Source organism: Triturus cristatus, chromosome 1_1 (genome assembly GCF_964204655.1).
Source record: "Triturus cristatus chromosome 1_1, aTriCri1.1, whole genome shotgun sequence".
Classification (NCBI taxonomy): Eukaryota; Metazoa; Chordata; class Amphibia; order Caudata; family Salamandridae; genus Triturus; species Triturus cristatus.
The window spans coordinates 36,675,948-36,698,756 of NC_140579.1; the positions used below are offsets into that span (position 1 = coordinate 36,675,948).

The 22,809-nt window shown below is 49.1% G+C and overlaps 1 protein-coding gene across 2 annotated transcripts in view; it reads right to left on the reverse strand.

The window, feature by feature from the left end:
- The window catches only part of LOC146869277 (leukotriene B4 receptor 1-like), a 95,511-nt gene extending 86,629 nt beyond the window's left edge, over positions 1–8,882 (reverse strand). Inside the window, exon 1 of one of the 2 annotated variants that reach the window (XM_085646801.1) lies at positions 8,182–8,882. The gene's annotated coding sequence lies outside the window, so the exon portion shown is untranslated. Of the gene's footprint in view, positions 1–7,900; positions 8,108–8,181 lie in introns of those variants that run through there. The other variant, XM_085646836.1, reaches the window with a different exon arrangement.
- Positions 8,883–22,809: the final 13,927 nt, after the last annotated feature.

Sequence of the window (22,809 nt, forward strand, 5' to 3'; positions counted from 1 at the left end):
CCGGCCTACGGGCCGTTAATGGCGTCCACAGCACAACCCCAGGAGCCGGAGCAATCCCAAGATCGGCGGGAACCGCTTGAGGTGGTCCCGGTTGGCAGACGGATCGGAGCACGATGGAGGCACTGGCGAGACGCAGCTGCGCTGAAGGCAGCACGACAAGCAGAGTAGCATGGCCGGAGGAGGGGCCCTGCTTTCACCACAGCGGCCGGCTGCGGTAGCAAGACTGCTGGCGCAGAGGTCGCTGCTGGCGGCACGAGAAGGCGGTCTCGAGGGCCTAACACGGAGCAAGGGAGAAAAGCGGCTCAACACCTGAGGAGTGTGCTACTACGGAGCTGGAGCCTGGGTGGCGGTGGAGCTGGTGAGTGGGCCTCGCGCCCCCTTTTCTTCTTCTTCCCTCCCCCCCCCATGCATCAGGACATTTTTACCAGAGGCAGCACTATCCCGGGGGGGGGATTGGCTGGCTTGGAGGAGGGGTGACGGCGGCTGCACGACCCACGGGAGATATTGAGATTGGGCTTCATCCTCACCGGGACCGGCTGGCACTTCAGGAACAGCGAAGGCCCTAGGACGTTGAGGCCACATAACCCTAAGTGTGAGAGGCACACTGGCAAGGGAGATCCAATGCGCCGGAGAGGAGGCATAGTGATAAGAGGTCCCTATTGATCTGGGAGGGGGACAGGTCACTGACCGGAAGTGGTGCAACGCACTAGTACAGAGTGAAGGGGCCAGTTGCTTGGCCCAGACTACTGACCTGGATTGAAGGTGGGCCCCAGTGGGGCCATCGGAAAGATCCCTGACCGCAGGGAGCTGGGCCGCACATCCTGGAACAGAGAGGTGGCTGACGCTGGTGTTGCGCGCCCCGGCGTCTGCCTTGGCGACGTGGCTGACCGCCGACGGGTGCACTGGCGGTGGAGGGCGAGGCGGTCTGGGCGACCTTCCGACCCCTTGGACGTCCATCGTCCCTGACCCTAAGCGGGGGGCCTGGGCCGACACTGTGCTCCATTGGGAGAGTAGATACGGCGGCACCTCGACGCCACCTACTCACAAATCCTTTTCTAGAATAGATCATGTTTTTTTCAGTCCCCATCTTCTCCCTAATTTAATAAATGCTGACATTGGGTCTATTCTCATTTCCGATCATGCCCCGGCTTTCATTAGTCTGGACCTCCCTTCTGAACCTTCCAAGCCACGCAGATGGCGCTTCAATAATTACTTACCCTAACTTTTTGGAACGTTTTAAAGAGTTCTTGCCAGAGTTCTTTCTTAGGAACGCCAGTCCAGATATTCCTTTTCATGCCGTATGGAATGCCTTCAAGGCGACAGCCAGAGGATTAATTATCGACTATGTTGCGGTTAAAAAGAAACATGATATAAAGGACTCTGCTTCTCTTCTAACTTCCATTAAACATCTTGAACACGCCTACTTCACTTCTAATCATGCAGATACCCCTCAGAAATTAATTCAGGCTAAAGTATCCTTTAATAGGAAGTCAACAGAGGAGGCTTCTGGGACCCTACTTAAAATTAACTCTAAATTCTATTGGGGTCGCAACAGATCTGGCAAGCTACTTGCGAATTACTTGAAAGGAAAGTCCCAAAGATCTAAGGTAGTCAAAATTACTGATAACGGTGGTGTGGATCATTGCAAGGCCGATGAAATACTAAATTGTTAAACAAACTTTTATAAGACACTTTATACCCCAGAATCTTCCCCCTTCCGATGAGGCATTGGATTCTTTTTTTTGCAGCGCTCCCTCCACGTAAATTCTTCTTCTCTTGATTGCTCGTTATTAGAAAATGATCTCTCTCTTTCTGAGCTTAAGTCCGCTCTAGCCCAACTACCTAAGGATAAGTCCCCTGGTCCAGACGGCTTCACTGCCGAGTTTTATTCCTGATTCTCCCAGACTCTCCTTCCACACCTTTTATATTTATTCCAACATTTCATGTCTAATAAAGATGCTTGTGGCTCCTTTCTTGAAGCATTGATCTGTCTCATTGCTAAGAAGGGCAAGGATCGATCTTTTTGCGCTAATTATCGCCCCATCTCTTTAATTAATTTAAACTGTAAGATCTTTGCCAAGGCCCTTGCTCTTCGCAATAATAAAGTGATCCCCGATTTGATTGGATATGAACAAACAGGATTCGTTAAGGGTAGAATGATTGCAGACAATTCTAGAACTTTTTTCAACATTATACATCTTGCTTCCAAAAGCTCCTCCTCGGTTGCACCTATTACCGAAGATGTGGAGAAAGCTTTTGACCGCATTCTTTGTCTTTTTATGATGCGTGCTCTTAAGTGGCATGGCTTTGGTCCTGTTATTTTATCTCTTATTAGTTTGTTGTATTCCTCCCCCACCACTTCGGTTTTTGTTAACGTTTTCAATCCCCTTATTTCACTCTATATTGAGGCACTCGCCAGGTTGCCCTCTGTCTCCTTTGCTTTTTATTTTGTCTCTCGAACCTTTTCTTTCCTCCCTTAGGAACTCCCCTGCTTTTTGGGGCTTTACTCATAAATCTATTGAAGTCAAGTTCACTGCCTATGCAGACGATATTTTGTTATATATGTCTGATCCTTCTACTTCTTTACCCGTTTTTATTGACCTCCTGTCTTCTTATGCTGCCTTGTCTGGCTACAAGCTAAATTTCTCCAAGTCTGAAATTCTTCCCTTAAACAAATATTGTCTTAGTAGTATGTTTGAAGGGACAAACTTCAAATGGAACACTAATTATATCACTTGTTTAGGGATAAAATATTCTTCTTCAATTGCTAAAACAGTTCAACTCAACTTGGATGATATTTTGTTAAAGATTTCTGGCATGACTGAGAGATGGTCTCCTTTATTTCTGTCCTGGTGGGGTAGGCTGGGCACTTCTAAGATGATGATGCTTCCAATCATTAACTTATACCTTACTATGTTACCAGTACGACTTCCTTTAAAAAAGATAAAAAATCTTAACAGTTTCTTGAGCAAATTTCTTTGGAATAACCGGAAAGCTCGCATTTCTTTGTCTGCTTTGTCTGCTCCCAGGGGTCACCTTTCCCAATTTCCATCAATATCACTCTTCCTTTTTAATTCGTCAAGTTCTGCCCTATCTCTCTTCTTCAGATGATCCTCCTATCTCTGTTTGGTATAAATTGGAGGAATTCGTTATTCATCCACTTCCTTTTTCTTCGTTAGCCAGCTGTACTCGCCCTCCTCGCTCTTTCAAATCCCCTACCATTCCTCATCTTATATCGACCCTCTATCCGATTTTTTCTAAATAGCGTTCACCACTCCAGTTATTCCTGGATTCCTCTATTTGACATAATAGATCCATTATAATTTCTAATCGAACTATCTTCTGGAAAGATTGGATTGTCATAGGGATTTTACAGGTTAAACACCTAATGCATAACCAGCAGCTTTTAGCTTTCCAGGAGACTCAGTCTAAATAGGATTTACCTGTTTTCTTCCCTCCCTAAGTTTGACTCTTTGAGAATGATTTTAGCTCAACAGCTTTCTCTTTTATCTGAGACTTCCTCCTCTTCTTCTGACCCCCCTCCTTCGCTAGCATTACCCTTTCTGTTCGGGCCTCTCACATATACAAATTTCTCTAGGTTTCTCTCCCCATTCGTCCCAAAACCAAAATTGAACTTTTATGGAAAACGGATTTACAACATACTTTTTCTATACACACATGGAATTCCATTTGGGCTCGGATACATCATACCTCATGCAATGCCAGTACCACTCAAACTCCCTATTATTTTTATCAGAGATCATTTTTAACCCCAGTAGCTGTTTCCAAATTCAGTCCTGACTTATCTCCTAACTGTTGGTCCAGTAAGAACACTCCTGGCACATATATCCATTCCTTTTTTTCTCTGCCCCAATATTTCTATTTTTTGGACAAAAGTATGCAAGTCAATTTCCTCCATTTGTTCCACTAATTTTCCCTTTGATATCCATTCCATTTTTGGGGCAGTAATTCCATACGTTGGTTGGGCATTCGTAAACTAGGCTCTTTGGTAGATGTGTGCATTGCTATAGCTTTTCAGGTTATAACTTCTAAGTGGAAGGATGCCTCCAAGGTCTCCTTCTCTGCCTGGTGTAATCTTTTATGTCATCATCACCGGCTCGATAGAGCTTCTGTGACCACCTCGCAGCAACTTATTCGAAAGGAATCCTTCTGGTCTCCTCTCACTAATTACATTTCTTCCTCTGCATTGCGTGCCAAAGACAGTAACTAAGTTGCTATTTGCGATTCTATATTTTCTGTCATCGGTAAATTGTACTAGATTATATGATAAGGTTGCCGATACCTTTTAGCTTTTATATTCTCGCTTCCTTTTCCTTTCTCCTCTTTTCTTCTCTTTTTCTTTCCTCCTCCTTTTCTTTTTCTCTCCCCTTCTTTGATCTTTAAAATTCAAACGCAAAAATGCTAATTTATTATGGAACTCTTTGTTTGTATTTCATTTTTAACATTGGTATTTGACCCTGACAATGTATGATGTATTAGGTTTTTCATCCTTTGTTTTCTATTGATATGCTATGCTATCCTCTGGATTTGTATTTTTTTTGCTCTTTACTATAATTGTGTACCTTGTTTTTGTACCTGTTTAATAAAGCTTTCTAAGCTAAACAATAGAAATGTTTTTCTGCGGCTTCTGCAGGCGACACAATAATATTTAAAATGTTCAATGCACATAGACCATAAAAGTAAACGGTTTGGATCATTAAAAAAGAAAAAAGTGCATTTGAACCAGAAATAACCGGGCAGGACTCCTGTGCGTTTAACAGGAGGGTTGTTGGTGGGAAATAGGTTGAACACAGCTTCTAAAAGTAAACGGTCGGGCATTGCGGCCCTAAATCTTGCTAAAGAGCCACAGAGCAGCACATGTTGCATGCTGGCTGGTTACCGCCCAGATACATGTGGCATGATGGTGTAAAGTGTGAGCAGTGAGTACACATTGAAGAGTAAAAGTTCTGCGCCCTGGACTCCCAGGAACAGTTACAGGAGACAGCGGTGGAGCAGAGACCCAGGCACTTCCCACCCCCTCTTTGCACCACTAAAGGCTCACATTTGAGATGAGGGAGGGGTAAGTAGCAATTATAAATGAAAGGACAGTAGACAAAGCGTGAGGACAGCAGTGGTTAATTTGTAAAAAATAAGTGCTGGGGCTCTCGTCAGGAGGCAGCTGGCACCAACCCTCCTCCTAGCGCTGCCTAAAATAGAACCAACTAGTGGCCATGAAAGTGGGGAGAGCATGTGGTGTAATGGCCAGGGCTGCCGTCTTCGGAGCTGGGTGAAACAGTTTTGAGTCTCTTCTACGGCTCAACATCCTGTGATTCTGGGCAAATCACTTGATCACCCCGAGCCCAATGTATCTTTGCTAATAGATGAATGTGTCCTTAACTGGTGCTTAGAAAAGCGCCAGTGTTGATGAAGTGCCGGTGCTGAGCCCTGGAAGACACCAGCCCAAATTAAGAACTGGAGGAAAGGACAGGTGGCACTGGGTGTGTAAGGGGGGATACAGAAGTGTAAAGCAAAATGGTAGAGAACATGTGTGGTTATTTAAGAAATACAGGGGAGCAGCCGAAGACTGTGGCATGGGGAGGAACAGGATGCGAGGGAGGAAAGGGGCCTGAGAAATTATGCAAGACGGGATTGGGGGGCAAGAGTCGGGGTGCGCTAGAGTGGGGATGTACTGGAGGGAAGCTGTTCCCTTTGTACACAGGAGGTGTCAGTGTAAGGGGTGCATACAATGCAACAGAGCAGGGGCATTCCAAAGGGTACAGGAATAGAGGGGACGAGACAAGGAACGTGTCAGGGGTGGGGTGTAGACATTAGAGACGGGTTAGGGCATGGCAATCGCGGTGAAGGTTATACAGAAATAAGGAGAGTGATGCAGGCATGTCCAGGCGGGTGTAGGGATGAATGGGGAAGGGACATGCCCAGATGGAGAGTATGTAGAAATGAAAAGAGGTGAGCAAGGCACATGCCCCAGCTTGGAATAAGTACACATTACACGAGATAAGTAAAATTAAATGGTCCTACAACCTGTGAAAGTAAAGAATCAGAGAGCGGACCCATTCATTTTGTGGAAAAAAACAAACAAATTGTTTAAGAAAAAAGCAAAAAATCGGGCATTGCAATAAGATATATGTAAACAAAAGCACACAAAGCAATCTAACACGCTGACGGTGAAAGTAAACGGTATGCAGCATTAACACAGAAGAAGTAGTACAAAGCATCAACGTGGATGGGGATAAGTAATTGGTCCACAGGAAACTGATACGATAGGCATGGAAGGGAGAACGGCTTACATCCAATAGTAACAGAGGAAAGCAAACTGGCAAGCGCATGAACCAATCAGAAGTGAAGGCGGGGTGTAAATCTCTTTTAAGATATATACAATACAATAGATTTCACAAGCACAGTGCAAGCGCTATGCAGGTGAAACCTAAAAAACGATCAACAACCGTAGGCGGGGACAATGGAGTAGCATTTTTTAGTGCCGCTTAGTGAACAGTAGGGCTGTGGGAGATCAGGCTGCGACACGCTGTGGCATACGTCACATCACATGCCAGACGTGGGGAAGAGTGGATGCTGAAAAGCATTTCACGACATATAAAGTCAGAGAAGTCATGTGAAGGGGTCTGGCTACACAAACTAGGCACCATTTATTCCCACAGCCTGCACACCTGACACGATTCAAGCACCAATCCAAGCTCGTCATCGAACAGAACTGATGCCGATGAGCCCTGGCACACACATCTGCCAAGCACCATTGCTCAGACCTGTGAGAGGCCAAGCCCCATTACCCATGTCTTACCAAGCCTTGCACAGAGCAATCGCCGTTTCCCACCTCCACCCCCAAAGAAGACATTATGTTCCGGGTGTCTTTTGGCCTGCTCAGGAGAGTACAGCTAGTGCCAATCGGCAAAGTCTCACTTTAATGCCGTCTCTGAAAAAAAATCTTCCTAGCTTTACCGAGTGGGTGTTACCCCAGGAGGTGGCCTGTCCTGCCTTGGGGGGGGAGGGGGCAGTAAAAGGGTGTGTGCAGAGCTCTCACATTTTCCAAGTCCAGAGTGAGCAGCACACCCTGGCCAGGTTTTTTATGTGCATTCTGGGACTTGTAGTCCTGGTTTTATACTTGCATCAACAAGATTACAAATCACAGGAAGTGAATAAGCAAAGCAGGACTGGATGAACTGCTCAGGCATGGAACTAGGAAATGTGTGAGCCCTGCTGGGTGGAAGCCCCCAGGGCATCCTTGTGGACAGAGCTCTCCATCAGTAATGGGACAGAGAGACGTCATCGCTCAAACTCCATCCCCAGTGGCCCAAGAACCCCGAAGTACCACATGAAATGCTTGTCTTACACCATTAAATCCCCAGTGATGGGTCTTCCGTATGTGGAGGGTCGGAGTCTTATAGGACAGTCTGGAAGTGCTGAAAGGGCAGGTTTGTTAGGGGGTGGGCTGTTTTTTTGGAGGGGTGGGATATTTGTGCATACTTTCTGGTCTGCTAGGCCGTTTTTTACTTGTAATTTTCCTGAAATTGCCAAAAACAGTGATTGCATCAAACACATACAGTCTCCTGAAAAGGATGCAGGAACTTGACCTTTAACTTAGCCCGTAGCTACTTGTTTAGCATGAACTATACCCAACCCACTGTTATTATTTTTTATTTATTACAGTGATGAAAATTGGCTATTGGAGTTTTTAAGTTATAGGATCTTTTCGTTTTATAAAAAAAAAAAAAAAAAAGTGGGGGGGGGAATTTTATTATTTTAGATTGACAATTGAGTGTATGTTGGAAATTGGACAGTATGCACATGTTTCCTTTTTTGCCCTTTTTTTTAAATGAGAAAATTGCATTGGTTTTTATTAACTCTGCAAATAAAATTTACTTACTTACATATCTTGCAAAACACGTATACGGTATTTCTTTACAGCTTCAAAAGTTCCCGGAGTTGCGGATGTGGACATTGTGGAGTACTTTTTTAGCCACCCGATTCGCCAGGGTGCCAGTTTGATTTTGGCGACGCGTCCAAGCTTATGTTTTGTCCTGGTCTATCTAACCCTGGGTGCCAGTTGTTAAACAGGCCCTGAAGGACCGGGGCGCGCCGTGGACAGGAAGTGTGTGATATCCTCGTCAGCAGTGCTCCACTGAGGACTGAATATGCTGTACTTACCGCGCGAAAATGTATTCTTTGATCTGGCTCAGCTGTCAGTCATAAGCGCCTTCCCGTGACGTTCACTGATTAGAGCTGGTTCCTTAATTCTAGCTCCTTGGGTCTCTGTCCAGCGCTCCCAAGGCGCATTTCTTGCTCTTTAATGCGAACTCCTCGCTTATCCCGGATGCCTCTCCTACCCCAGCCCTGGCTTCTCGGCTGTAGCAGCCCCTCGCCTCTCACTCCTCGGGTCTCTGTGACACGCTGTCGCTTCTTGGCGCTAGCCCTTTAGGTCTCATTCATTGGTTCCCAGAGGCCAGCTCTCAATCCTTGCTGTAAGCGCGCAGATCTCGGTCCTCTGCCTTCCAGGCGCTGCTCTCGCTCATTGACTCCTCTCCCCACAGGGTCCTGGCTATAACCATTCACGCTTCTCTTCCCCTCTAGCGCTCCCCTCCCCTCCTCGGTGCTAATGATCAGGCCTTAGTCCTTCTCTGCTTCTGCGGTTTTCTGCAGGCCTCCTCCCGTCCATTTCGCGCGTTCACGCATTATTGATTGAGTGTACTCTCCTCTTCCTAAGGCTCGGAGGCCCCTTATCTGCCCTAGCTGCGGTCTTGGGAGCTGGGTGTGGGGGTCAGAGGGGAGGTAGCAGAGCAGGAGTGTGTGCGCTGTGGGGGCGGGCAGGAACGACTGACTGCCTTCCGTGTCACTCACTCTTTGCGCTCTCCCAGTCAGGACTTGCACCAGGCACTGGCACACCTCAGCATCGCCTGCAGCGGCTTGGATCAGAGATTCCAGGCGCTCTGAGGGCCGGCCGGGTGTTCTCTCTGCCCTTGAGATCTGCCTGTCTCCCTCTGAGGACCCAGCCACTCTAAATACTGTGGGCCTCATTTATGAAAAGTGACGCATCACTGCGTGAAAACAGTGATGCGCCACTTTTCACTGCGCCCTCCCTGCGACTCCAGTGATGCGTCATATTTACAATATGACGCATCATGTCGCAAGGAGTCACAGATACGTCAGTATTTCTGACGTATCTGTAGGCGCAAAAGTGACGCATCGCTGGAGTGTGTCACAAAAGTGACGCAACTCCAGCAATGTGTCCTTTCACATGGGGCAAGCCCCATGTGAAAGGGCCTGCGTCAGTCTTACGCCTGCTGTGAGGCAGGCGCAAGAAATTGACGCATTTGCACACTAGAAGTGGCGCAGTGAAATCTCGTAGATTTCACTGCGTCACTTCTACGACCCTTTGTTGCGTCAAAACGCCCCCCTTGCATACATTATACCTGGCGCAGGTATAATGTGGCGCAGGGGTTTACAAAGTGACGCATCTACCTAGATGCGTCACTTTGTAAATATGGCGCAACATGGCACATGTTTTACGCCACTGGTGCGTCACAAAAAGTGACGCACCGGCGGCGCAAAAGTGACGCAGGGGCTCATAAATGAGCTCCTGTATGTCTCTCCTTAGAGACTATCGCTCCCAATACCGCCTATCTCGCTGAAAAGATGATCACTCTAAGGCAGTCTGTCTCACTGCCACGCTAGAGAGAGCTTCACTCTGCACACTGTCAGCAGAAGCACTAACTTTCTCTCCGTAGGTCTGACTCTTTCCATTTAATATTAGACGTTTCACCTTCATTTCCTGCTCTTTTTCATCTGCCTCTCCCCCTTCAGCTTCCTTCTGCTGTCGCACCCTGGCTCTCTTACTAGCAGTCTCGTGCCTCTGTAGTTGTACAGTAACTGTCTCCCGTGTTGTTTTTCTGCTGCTCTCTACCTGGGCGCATTGACAGCGCCTCGACGACTGTCTTTCTCTATGGTTGCTTTGTGTCGGCAGATTGCCTGTCATTGTGAGGTCTTTTGGGGGGCCCTGGGGCAGTGCTTATTATTGGGCAGTATCGCCTGTGTCCCAGGGCCGTAGTACCGCAGCCGCTGCGCTTCAATTGGACAGTCGAGACTCCGCTTGGACACTTACTGGGTGGCTTGGCCGAGAGCTTCTCATCGGGAGTGTCCCCTTGATAAGCCCCTTAGTGACCACACCGTCATCCGCTTCAGTCAACACGCATACACAGACGTCACCCAATGATTACACTGACACTTTATTTGTGGGTGAAGAACTGCTGCAGGTTTATTTCATACAACACAGTATGATAATAAAATTGGGTTATCTTACGGGCGATCCAGGGCAGGCAGCCCCTTGCTGCTCCGCCCGCCTGGTGAGCCAGCACACACGGTGGGTCGATGCCCGGCAGTGTGGCACATAATTATTTACAGATCATCCACTGGGTCACGTGATCTGTCTCCTACTCCCGCCCCTTCCGACAGGGGCGGAGCGTGTTGTGGCACACCCCCGGTTGGTCAGGCCCCCCAACCGCCCGAAGGACTAACGGGGCGCCGTCGCGGTCTTCCCAGAACCCCCTTCGGCTCCTGGACCTTGGCTCGGGCACCCTTACTGTGCCGGACAGGGGTACCCTTACTGTACCGCCTGTCGCAGAGGTACCCTTACTGTACCCGTCTGCATCCAGATCGCCCTGTAACTCCGCCACAGCTCTGGGGAGGCTACCGTCGCTGCCAGAGCCCCCCTCTCCTAATAGGTGTTACTGATGTCCCTTGCTAGCCAGTGCCTCTTGTATGTCAAGCAGGAACATGTCCATCCCTACCCTGGACAGGTGCACCCCGTCAGCCTCATTAATTTGCAACATTACTCAGGAGCCCAGGGCAGACTAACAAAGGATGTCTTTTGGCCCCACTGCCGTTCAGCTTAGACGTTACTGGTGTTCCTAACTTTCTTAGCGATGCCACTGCAGATCTTCCAAACGTAATTATGGGAAGATCTAGCACCTACATATGGAGCCAGAACTGAACCATAGCTGAATTCGTCAATCCAGCGATTCCCTTCGTATCCTAGCACGAAGAAGGTTTTACTTTCCACTTTGTCTACAAAGGTGATGCATAGATAGCGTCATGGTTCCTGAATTGCTGCTGCTGCTGCGAGGGGTGCATGATTTCTCAGCAGGACAAAACATTTCAACGTAACTGCTAACTGGACGGCTTTTATCATGACTCCGGATAAAGCCAATGTGACTGACTGAGCTGCCGAAGCATACATCTCTCAGCTCGAGGACTAAATTTGTGAACGTATCCCACCTCCCTGGCTCCAAGGAGAGGCTGAGCGAGAAGAGCAACACCTAAATCTGTTTCTCAGGCTGGAAAATATGGCATGGGTAACAAGGCATTGGTGAAATTGGCGCTTATGGACCTGCAATCCTAATAAGATTTTCAATTGGCCAAATTAGGTGCCTTCCTGGCTTGGAATTGTGTTCCCAACAGCTCCAGCACAATAAGCAGGGTGAAGGTAACGTGTGAGTTACCCACTTTACCTACGTATATAAACACAAGCTGACATCACCGGTATCTCAATTTTCTTCCTTACACAACTTATTATCCTATTGTTTACTACAAACTGACCCATATCTTTAGCAACATCTCCTTGTTTTAGCCTTTCTACTGGCAAATTACGTTACATTAAATTCGACGATAGAGTCGTATACTAGTCCCGCTGTGTATCCCAATCTTTTCTTACTCTCCACTGGGACAGCGTAACCACTTTCCTTGCTTGTTGAATAGAAGCTAGCTTCGGGACTTTATTGCTGCTGAAAGGAGTTAATAGGTTTGCCTACAGTCCATGTTATACCGTTGTTGCTGTGCTATAGGTAATTCGTTGCACCGACATCGTGGCTTGAAAATGAAACGTCTTATTTTATCAAATAATAAGTTGTGAGCCCCAGTGATGATTTCGTTCATATCTTCATAGTTGGCAGTGCCTCTATCTCGCCAATACCTGGGTCACGTCCGCCTTAAATGACGACAATACATCTGGCTTTTCCGCTAGCCTTGCCCATTAACCTGTCAAATGTCTGTGGAGAGCAGCACATCTCTGGTCATGCTCATTTCAGAAGGTGTTAAGCCCTTTCCATTACTAGAAAGTTTAAGTGCACAATTCAAGAGGTATGGTCGCTCTCTGCTCTCTCAATCATCACCATGTAGCTGAGGGCATGCCATTCACGGGAGTCTGGTTGAAGTATGCACAGGTCATTGCCACTCTCCCGCGTGCAGTGCTGTGAACCATTTGAAGTAGTTCATCAGATTCAGCCAGCCACCTAGGTGGAGGCTTGCACTCCCAAACTTCTGCTAGTGTAAAACCCGGCCACACCTCCAGTGCAGTGAGATTTAGTAATTCACGACACTGACAACCCCAGGGGCGATATACTGGGCTGTGTAAATGCGGCCCAATACCACCATGAACAATTAGCTTGGAGTGGATGGGTGTTAACCTAGGCTGGCTGAAGGCAAAACCTTTGACAATCACTCCTGGCAAGATGTGCCAACGCAGGTAGAATAGGAGTTGTCCAGCCCGCCTTACTTCCTTTCCCAGTTCGACACAGGTCGAAGAAGAATGCCCCTTCCAGCCCGCCTTACTTCCTTTCCCAGTTCGACACAGGTCGAAGAAGAATGCCCCTTCCAGAAAGGTCATGGCCTTATCCCTGAAGCCTATCCATACAGCATTCTACCGGAAATCTTCAGCATTGCTTAGTAAAGCTTTTTCTGGTTCCACAATTGTTTGTGGTCGATATGCTCTCCCTCAGTTTGCAAAATCTTAGCTAATCGTACGCCTGCCTAATTCCCAGGGCTGTCTGGCTTAATGCTGGAAATGCCCCACCAAACGTAGCCTTGCATAGAAACTTAACTTGGTTGTCTCAACTTTCCTTTTAGAGCTAGGAATGCCCCCCGTGCTCCTTTTGCTTACTTAGTTGCCAGCACACAATGCACTTAAATGTCCTCTGGCCCTGGTGCCTATCAAACAACAGTGACAGCCTCTGTCACCTTCATACAATACATAAACAAACCTCACAGGTCGCAGAAGCGGCAAGCCAGGCTAAGTCTCGGTAAAGCATGTCACTCTATGCTTTCCCTGGCCTCCCTGTGGAACAGGGAGAATAACCTCAAAGATGTTAAGTATGATATACAACCCCAGGCCTTCCGCCTGTCTCAAAACAGCTCATGCTGCTGCCTATCCTGTATAGACTAAGCTGCCACTATGACTGAGTTGTAGAAAATATCACACCAGCTGTTTCCGAATAGCAAGGCTAAAGATAAAAGGCAGCCACATCTCTTGACTTAAGCGTGGAACTCACAAAATACCTTCAAGATGTTATGTATGACACACAAAACCCAGGCCTACAACTTGCCTCAACCCAGCACAGGCTGCTGACTTTTCTATAATACTAAGCTGCTACTATGACTAATTTGAGTGAAACCTTACCCCCAGCTGTTTTTAAATAGCAAGGCAAAGATGAGAGACAGCAGCATCTCTTGACTCAAGCGTTGAACTTACAATAATAACATTGGTCGCTCAATTTGTGTTACACCTTTGCACAAGCTGACCATTGCATCATGGTTGAGACTGGGTTATCGGCTGAACCCTGACATATTTGTACACCTGCTGCCAGGGAACATATATCTACATATATACCTTCCCTTACCGGTTGCACCACTTGGGACACAACTTCGTCCCTTTGTACCCACCGGCATGGAACTAATGCCCACGAGATTCCCCCCTAGTACCGGATAATCCTAATAAATGCTGCATTTTGGGCCAAAGATACCAGGGAATAAATGCAAAGGGGGGGCTCTCGAGTGCGTGTGAACCCATGTCATTGCGATTAGTAACAGTTGCTCTGTTCGAGCTAGAACATGCGACTTTATTCATATAATCAATTAATCGGCAAAGCATGGCATTCCCTAACTTGGACATACACACAACCGCCTCTAGTGTCCTGCAATACCAGCTATCCCGAATCTGGCTGACAAAAACTACCATTGGCCCAAAGCTAAACTAGTAAAAACTATCACCCTGGCCCCCCAAACCTTTCCCAGGGAACTGGAGAGAAATGAACTCAATTGCGCAGGGCAAGAAATACCAGAAGTTACTGCTGACCACGTTTCCCTGACCACACTCTCAGATGCATTGAATTAGTTATATAGTGCCACTCCTACCAGTGTAGGGTGTCCCCGAGCTTTGCATCTTACACAGAATCCGCCGAGCCAATCAATCATATGCATGTGAATCAGTGTATAGGAAATGTAACCTGTGCCAAAGGACGCAAAGTGTAGGAGACACATGTCATCCCTACTGGCAGGCAGTTCAGTTCAGGGCTGCTTGGTGTGGTGAGGCCGTGGCCCCGACAAGGACTGGGTCAATATATAATTTAATAAATGGCGGCCCCCACGTGGGTGTAACCGCGTGCACGGCAACCAATTCCCCCATGTCTATTCTCAATCAGGGTGCGGATACTGTAAGGATGCAGGATAGCACCATACCTCACACCCAGATGTTCAGAGTACCACCGAATGCTACCAATCCCACTGCTGCAGATGCCATGCAACGCAAGCGTGTCCTATTTGTGTTTGTGCATCCTGGGAGCAAAAACGGGTTTGGGCTTCGATGCATACTCTCTGTACTCGTGAGTGGTTTCCCATCGTACGCATGTCAAATAACAAAAGTCAAGCGTCGACCGGGGGACAAAGTGCAACCGGAGATTACCAACCGCGCGGCCCGGGAGCGCCATGCAATATGCTCAGTATCCCTGTGTTTTGAAATTGAAAGAACCCTTTTAAAAGTTGGTCCACCTGTACTGGGAAACAAGGCAAGCCTGTACGCGATACATCCTCGGTACTACCGAAGACGTTTATAGGCCCCAGGGTCTCCCCAAAGCTGAAAGCTGTACAATCATGTGCAATTCATGTGCATGGGCTGATAAGAACAGTGGGTGTTTGAGAGCTGTCTGTTCCCTGTCAAAGGGAAAATTAAACATTCTGACTTTGTTATAAAAGAGCTCAGCGCACTGAAAGCTTTACAATGAGTGAAAATACAATTTCTTGCGTCCCTGGGTGGGCTTGAACCACCAACCTTTCCTTTAAGAGCCGAACGCGCGAACCGATTGCGCCACAGAGACCGATGCCTCAAGCATTGGCCAGTACGGGGATCGCACCCGCCACCTTCGCGCCACTAGCACCACGCTACAACCAATCGAGCTAACCGACCAGGCCAGGAAAAACAACTAGCTCAGCGCACTGAAAGCTCTATAATCCGTTTAGAAAATACAATTTTGCGTCCCTGGGTGGGCATGAACCACCAACCTTTCCTTTAAAAGCCGAACGCGCTAACCGATTACGCCACAGAGACCGATGCCACACGCATTGGCCAATACGGGGGTTGCACCCGCGACCTTCTTGCCACTAGCACCACGCTACAACCAACCGAGCTAATCGACCAGGCCAGGAAAACCAACTAGAAGTAACATAGTCGAGGAACTTGGACACCAAAATTCAACCTGACGTTTTCGCCTCCACAAACGGCAAGATCGGATGTCCACAACACGCCAGAGGGTACACTTACAATGTGCTGCCAATGCCCATTCGTGCAGGCCCGGCATATACCCCAAAACAATCTCACAATTCAGAAATTGAGAAGGAATTACCTGGGATATTGTCCAACAACTCGCACATATGTACAGATTGACCAAGACGTTGACCAGAAATCGATGGAACAATGTTAGAAAGGGCAAAAGCTTCCCCCGTGGAACAAGCATTCTGAACAGCAGACCCCCAAACTATGAGTGTGGTCGACAGCAACCAGCCAGCTACATCCCACAGACACTGCATGCATTCCTGCCACCTTCGACATTTCATTAGAAATTTAACTTTTCTTTCATTCCACACATGTTGTGTTCTAGAGATGTTGCCAATGCATTTCTCACTAATGAGTACTTCATCAGGGGCTTTTACAACGAACTCTTAAAACAGTGAATATTTTGTGAGAAAGCCCTGGCTATCCATTCACAAACTTCACCTCGTGCATTTCAGAACTGGGGTGGAGTTAGTGTTGGATGAAAAAACGAAAATGCAAATTCCACTGAGTATTACCCTAAATTGTGAAACATGCCGATTACCTGTGTCACAATGAATAATCTTACCCAAAACGTAACAGTGAAAACATAATATGTGGTACTTTCCACCCAGTTTGTAACACCCATTCCACGCACTGTGCGAGGCTGACACCTGTTTAAATCATGCTACAACATATATATATATATATTTCATTTGTAGTAAATCTCATTGGCTACCATTTTGTATAATCACGCTTTACGCACCCTGAGGCCGGACCTTATGCCATGTAATAAACATGAATACTTTTACCCATCAGCTCTCGCGTCACAGCATGAAGGCATGTACCTAGAACCACACATAAAACACAGCTACTTTTGGCACACAGTGGCACGCATGCTATGAATTGTGGGTCAAATTTGCAACGGAGACCAGTACATTTGCCCACGCTTTGTGCAGTTTTGCTGCAATATTTCTGTTCATTTCACAATTAATAACAAATCGTCTGAATAGAGAACTCGTGGCATTCCTGTCGTCGCTACAAAAAGAAAGGTTAATCTATATCACCGTTTGAATACATTGACCTCTTTCCGCCGCGATAGCCCAGCCATCAAGATAACGATACTTTGACAAAGCGCGTGCAGACAGGCGTCTCAATGTCCATCCTCCCCATGGCAGGCACTCCGCCATTGCTGCCGCAAGCCCACATGGCACCGCATTACATCCACATCCCGGGAAAACAAGAAAAGAAACGAGGGCCACCTCGTCAAATATCGAAGCACACCTGCCCGGTCTAGATGAGGCGGGGTGCAGACGCGAACACGTGGGCCCTCTAGGACCACCGGCAAAGCGCCTCCCCCCTGCCCCCCCCCAACGTATCCTGATAAGGCGCTGGATAGCCCATAACTACAAAAAAGGGGGGGGGGCACCGCTTATCAGATACAAGTAAATACAGCCCTCGCGCTGACCATCGACCCGACACACACCCCGCAGGCGGCGTATAGCCTCTGCCCGAACGTCCCCGCAGTCAGGCAACAAATCGATTTCCTGCTCGCGCTACCGTAGTAATGACACATGCGGAGGCAGCGAAAGCAGCGGAGCGCTTCCCACGAGCACCGTATTTAAGCTACACCAGCAGGCACGCAAAATAACCCCCACTGCAACCATTAGTGTTGCGCCGTTGCCGAGACCCCCGCTTGCTGCCAAGCCGCGAACACCGGTCCCCCAGAAAGCGTCGACCGCCAAAACCAGCCAGCAACCCCACCACATATCGCTGCACGGGTACCGCCAAAGCAACCGGAGGGCCCCGCCTGAAACCGGAGACAGCGACTCAACAGTTAAAGTAGGCAATCCTCACATATCTATATAGCGCGAACTCGATTCGAGGACAACGGGGCACCCCACTTCGCTCCTCATTTACAGTGGCTACGGCACAATACGTCAACGCGCTTTGCCAATAAACAGCAATTCCCGATTAAACCTTAACAACAATGCCACAGTGCCTCGCTGAGCCGCCGGACTCGAACCAGGCTGTCCCGCCACACGGTCCGCCACCATACGCCCTCCTCCCCGCACAGGCCGCGAAAAACATTTCCCGCCGCCATCCACAAAAAAAAAAAAACCGACCAACTCAATAAACTCTGCTGCCCAAAGAACTACACTCACCGAATACCAAAGGCACGATGAAAACCCGGTGTGCAGGGCAGCGAGGAGAACCCAGCGCTGGGGCGACACCCGACGTGACGAACGGCGGGAAAATAACGCGTGTCCAGGCTGGAGCGGCACGCAGGGAACAGAGGAGGAACTGGGCGAGAGGGCCTCCTAAGTAGAGGGGGGAAGCCGCGCCCCCCGCCCTCAGCGGCCAGCCTCCAGCTCCACACTATTGGGGGTCATAACCCTAGTGGGCGTAGCCTCGCGCGCGAGGCAGCAAGGGGGAAGGCTCCGACGGGCGGCCACTAGAGTGCTGCCCTGCTGATGTCCCACTGCTTGGGACGCGGGCAGCGGCATTCCTACGGTGCCCGAGTGCCCCTGCGTGCGCTGCCGGGCTGGATGGCGCCCTGGCGGCACGACCCGAGGCACCGGGTCTTGGGCTGTTTCCTGGGCCTCTTCTCCTTTCCTTTCTTCTTCTCCCCCTCTCCTTTTCCTTGCCGTGGCCCTCGCTCGGGGCCCGTATCATCCTCAACAACCCGCCAGCGACGATGCCCCCCTCTACATCCACTCACACTTTCACACAGAGCTAAATAAAGAGACTTTTCAAAAGTAACGACTTTTCTCCATATTTTTGTTTCCATGGATGAATGTTGCACAATTGACATTCACACGTCACCCCGCCTCTCATGATGATGTGCAGCGACGTGCTGCTTGTCACCGTCTGATGTCCCCTCCCCAATGACTAAATATACTGTGGAAGAGTAATAGCCCCCGCCGCACTACCCACCCCTGATCTCAGCTAATCCCTTGTTCCCTGTGATCAGGGCCACTGGAATTATGTGGATTTGAGGCTTAGTGTTTTGCTGTATTTGCCAGATAATCCATCATCCCCTGCATAATATGCAAATTTGAATAGAATAATGTTTCTAGCTGAAACTGATCAAAAGTTGCTGACGGCGCATCGAGGGCTGCGCGCGCCGCCCAGTGGAAGGTGAAAGTTGGCTGGTCCACTTTCTGTTGCTCATTTTGTATGTGGCTGTTAAACTGGCACTAATGAGGTGAAAGGTATGCTCAGACAGTGTTAACCTGTGTAAAAATGGCAAAATATGGAAGTAATGTCATCACTAAATGAGCTCCATTAAGCCGCATAATTAAGCTTTTCTTGCGCTATAATTTAGTTACTCAGCCGTGCCGCATAGTCGTGTCCTCCCCGGCCGCATAATTCCAGTGACCCTGCATGTGATTACTGACTCGACAAGCTTGCAGCTGAGCAGTGACCCCCGCCCCCCCTCTGCCGTCCTGTGATTGATGCTCTGACAGGCCAGGACAGCTGCAGGGGGCTGACTCTCCCCAGGGGCAGGATGGGTGGCTGGTGACTGGCCAGTTCTCAGTTGTCTAATCTGTAGCAGGCCCAAGTGCAGAGGCGTGAGCAACTCCTGCTTGTAGCTGACCCCCAACCCCGCACCCTAAACCACCGAGCCCCTCCACTCCCCCTAGAGCCGGCCCTTCTAAGTCCCCACCACTTGGCCCGGAGTTCGCGGCTGCCCTGGCGCCCGCAGGGCGCCCTAGAAGGGCGGGTCTCTAGTGCCAGCCAGGCACCAGCCCACCCCCCTTCTGCTAGGGGACCCCTCGGGGAGGAGTCCCCCCACTTCTAGCAGCCAGTGGCTGCGGCGCGCAGGGCGCGTCACTTCTGGGGCCCGAGGAACGAGGGTGGGGGTATATAGGCCTCCCCACTCTCTGTCCTTCCTCTTTTCGCGCCCCGGACACGCCGTCTCTACCCCTCGCTCTGGAACTGACCCGTGTGGCGTGAGTGCAGGCCTTGCCCCCCCCCCCCCTTCCCCCCCCCACAAGCCGTATCTCCCCTTTCGGGTGATTTGGCAGGCGGTCCAGCCTCGGCTGGAGGCTGCCGGGGAGGGGGAGGTAGCAGGGTGCTGCTCCAGTCAGGGCACACAGCCGGCGCTGCTTCGGGCCAGCCTGCATGCGGGGATGCGGTGCCATCCGCAGCCTTGCTCCGACTGGGTGACCTTCCAAGGGCAAGGACGGAGGGGTGTGCTTTTCAAAGCATATAATGTACAGGGCCATGGCCTTACGGTTAAAGCGGCCTACCTCAAAGCTGGGGAACCGGGTTTGAGTCTCAGCAACGACGCTCAACATATCGTGATTCGGGTCAAATCCATTATCTCCCAGTGCCTTACAAATGAATGTGTTCTCTTGTGACGGAACTTGTGCTCAGGTAAAGCGCTTTGCTACGCGACGTCTCGGTTAGCTGCGCTGAAAAGAGAAAAAAAAAACTTTACTAAGAACGAAAATAATTATTTATTCTTAGTTCAGCCCTGAAGGCAGGCAAAGATCCAGTGCCCAGTTACGCTGTGATTGAACACATCATACCAACACAGGTACTTCATTGTATACAATGTCATGCGGCGGAGGGTGCTTTTCCCCCCTGGGGTATCAAACTCTTGTGCTCCGGATGCGCCGGGAAGACCTCCGATGAACACCGTATCATCTCTTCCAGGGCCTTGTGGTGCTGTCAAGTTGCCCATACTGGTCAGTTTTCTCAGCGATATGGTGGTACCTCTGATTGGAAGGTTGGGAAGGGGTAGTTTTCCTCGAAGAAACACAGGCTGAGGGTCCCGGCTCTGGCGCGTTTAACTCGGCATTCTGAAGGTTTGAGGTCAGGAGGGCACTCTTGTGCACTCAGCACATGCGGTAGTTGGTAGAGACTTATTCGGGGGCCCCCGTTCGAACAGCTTTGAATGTGAACAGTTCAGCTCTTCCGTGCCCATCTTGGGGAAAGTTACTGACAGTGCATGGGCATACTCGTCTAATTTCTAAATGTGTTTGCATACAATATCAGGGGATGGTGACATATTTCAACACAGTAACACAGCAACAGCTCACTAACATCACTGGAAATAATAGGTGACTTCACCACTTAGCAGATAGGAGGTTCTGTCTCGATCTAAAAGAATCATTTTAGTGATGTTGTAAGTGTGGAACACATGGCCCTAGCGGTGCAGGGTGAAGCTTTGCAGGTATGATACCGGGGTCGGTAAGCGGAGCGCTGTGGGTCGGTAGTGCGACCGTTGGTTAGTTTTGCGCTCTCACTGAAGAATGAAAGAAATTTACATCTGTGCACTTCACTTAACTGGCACAACGGTGCTTGCGACAGCCTGCCACGGGTTGGCGCTGTCTGTCTATTTTAGAAATGACCTCAACAGGCATGGTTTAATTCAATTTACATTAAAATCACTATTGCCTGATGCCCAAGCCATTCTTTTTAGCTTTGAGGGCCTTGGAATAGGCGGACTTGTCACGCTTGCACGGGTCAGGGTTAGTAGTGGTGGTGATAATAGGATGGGCAGCATGGCAGGAGCAAGGTATGGTGCAAAGGAAGTGGCCGCCTGACGGGAGTCAAGGCATATAGTGGCACTAGTGTCAGGTTGTCTGTTGCACTGCCTTGCGGTAAGGTAGCGCAAGCATATGCGGATTCTAGTTTCACGCAATACTGGGCGTCTATGTAGGCGAGCATTGTTTAATGGGTATCCCCTGGAAGGGTGGTAGGCGATATAGTTACCTTCCCCCTTCGCGTAGGCCTACATTACCCCCGGTTTTACTGCTTGTCTCGTATTGAAACTCACGACCGGGGCACCCTACTGTGACCTGCACGCTTGACTAAGTGACAGTCCACCTGTGCTAGACCGGACAGGGTGGTCCCTGGTGCACGGCACTTTCACTTAATTGTCAACACCAGCGCTTGTGACAGCTTGCCACTAGTCAGCGCTGTTTGTTGATTTAGAGATGACCAAAGCAGCAGGCAGTAATTTATTGAATATAAACTATATTCCGTTGCGCTGCCCAAGCCATTCCTATAGCCTTGAGGCCCTGGATTGAGCTGAATCGCCACTCTTGCCCAAGTGTCAAAGTTAGTGGGTGATGTTACTTGGTTTTGCGGCTTGGCGGGAGCATTGTGCGGTGTAATTACGGATCGGTATGTCTCCCTCGCCTCCAGAGTTTGATTTTGCTAGCAATAAATGTCATTTCATATTCATTCAAAGGTCTCCCATAGTTGTACTTGGACTAGGAATATGCACCTGCCTGGAGCAGCTTTAAGTGAGACAGTGCAGTTCTTACATGCCCACTGTGAGGAAGGTTACTGACAGTGTAAGTTAAGGGCACGAAGGCTTGAGACTTCTTCTCCAAGTCACTTGGCATTCTGTCGATGATATCAAGCCAAGCCTAGGTCACATGACTGAAGATTATGCGAAGACAGGTAAAGATAGCACCTTAGTTGAGGTTCCCCCCTTATAGCAAGAGCCTTTGCACCCTCGGAGCTGTTACAGTTGAAATGCCCCTTTTCAGTCACTTGGCATCCTGTTAATGATTATCGAGTTTCAGACAGAAGTGACAGGTTGTCTTATCGGTTACGTCTCTACAAAGCCACAGATAAACGGCTTCCAAGGTTTCGTCTGGCTATGGCTGGGTTTCATACACACTTTACCTGTTTTGCAAGGGGGCACGGTTGATTTCCATTGATGGGTGGGGTTGCTTAGTGTAAGGGTCCCACTTGCGCTTGAGCTTGCTATTCTTGGAAGGCGCTGTGCAGGGGTGGATCCTTCTGCGTTGCCTCGGTGAGTGACTTGCGCAGGGGGTTGGCTCGGTGGTGCCTTTCCTTTGGAGTCGGGTTGTTCGGTGTAAACCTCGGTGTCCTGTTTGGCGCCTGGGTGGCGTGCGCCGTGAGAAGTCTGTTTCGATTGTTGCATTGGGCGAAGATTTCGCTGCTTGGCCAACAAGGTCCTTTGGCCACCAGGAGTTATGCATGTGGCCCTTATCAATGTCTTATGGATGTATGTTCTACTGATGACAAATGGTAAAATGGTTGTCGGTTTTGGCCGGGGCTCGGCAAGTATGGTTTCATCTTTCTCACCTGACACTTGTGCATTATCGGCCTAGAAGCCAAGTATACTTCACGGGGCTCTGCTCACACCAAAGTGGGCCAAGATCACAAAGCACAGGATGAGTGATTGGTGTCAGTCAGATAAGGCGAATCATGAG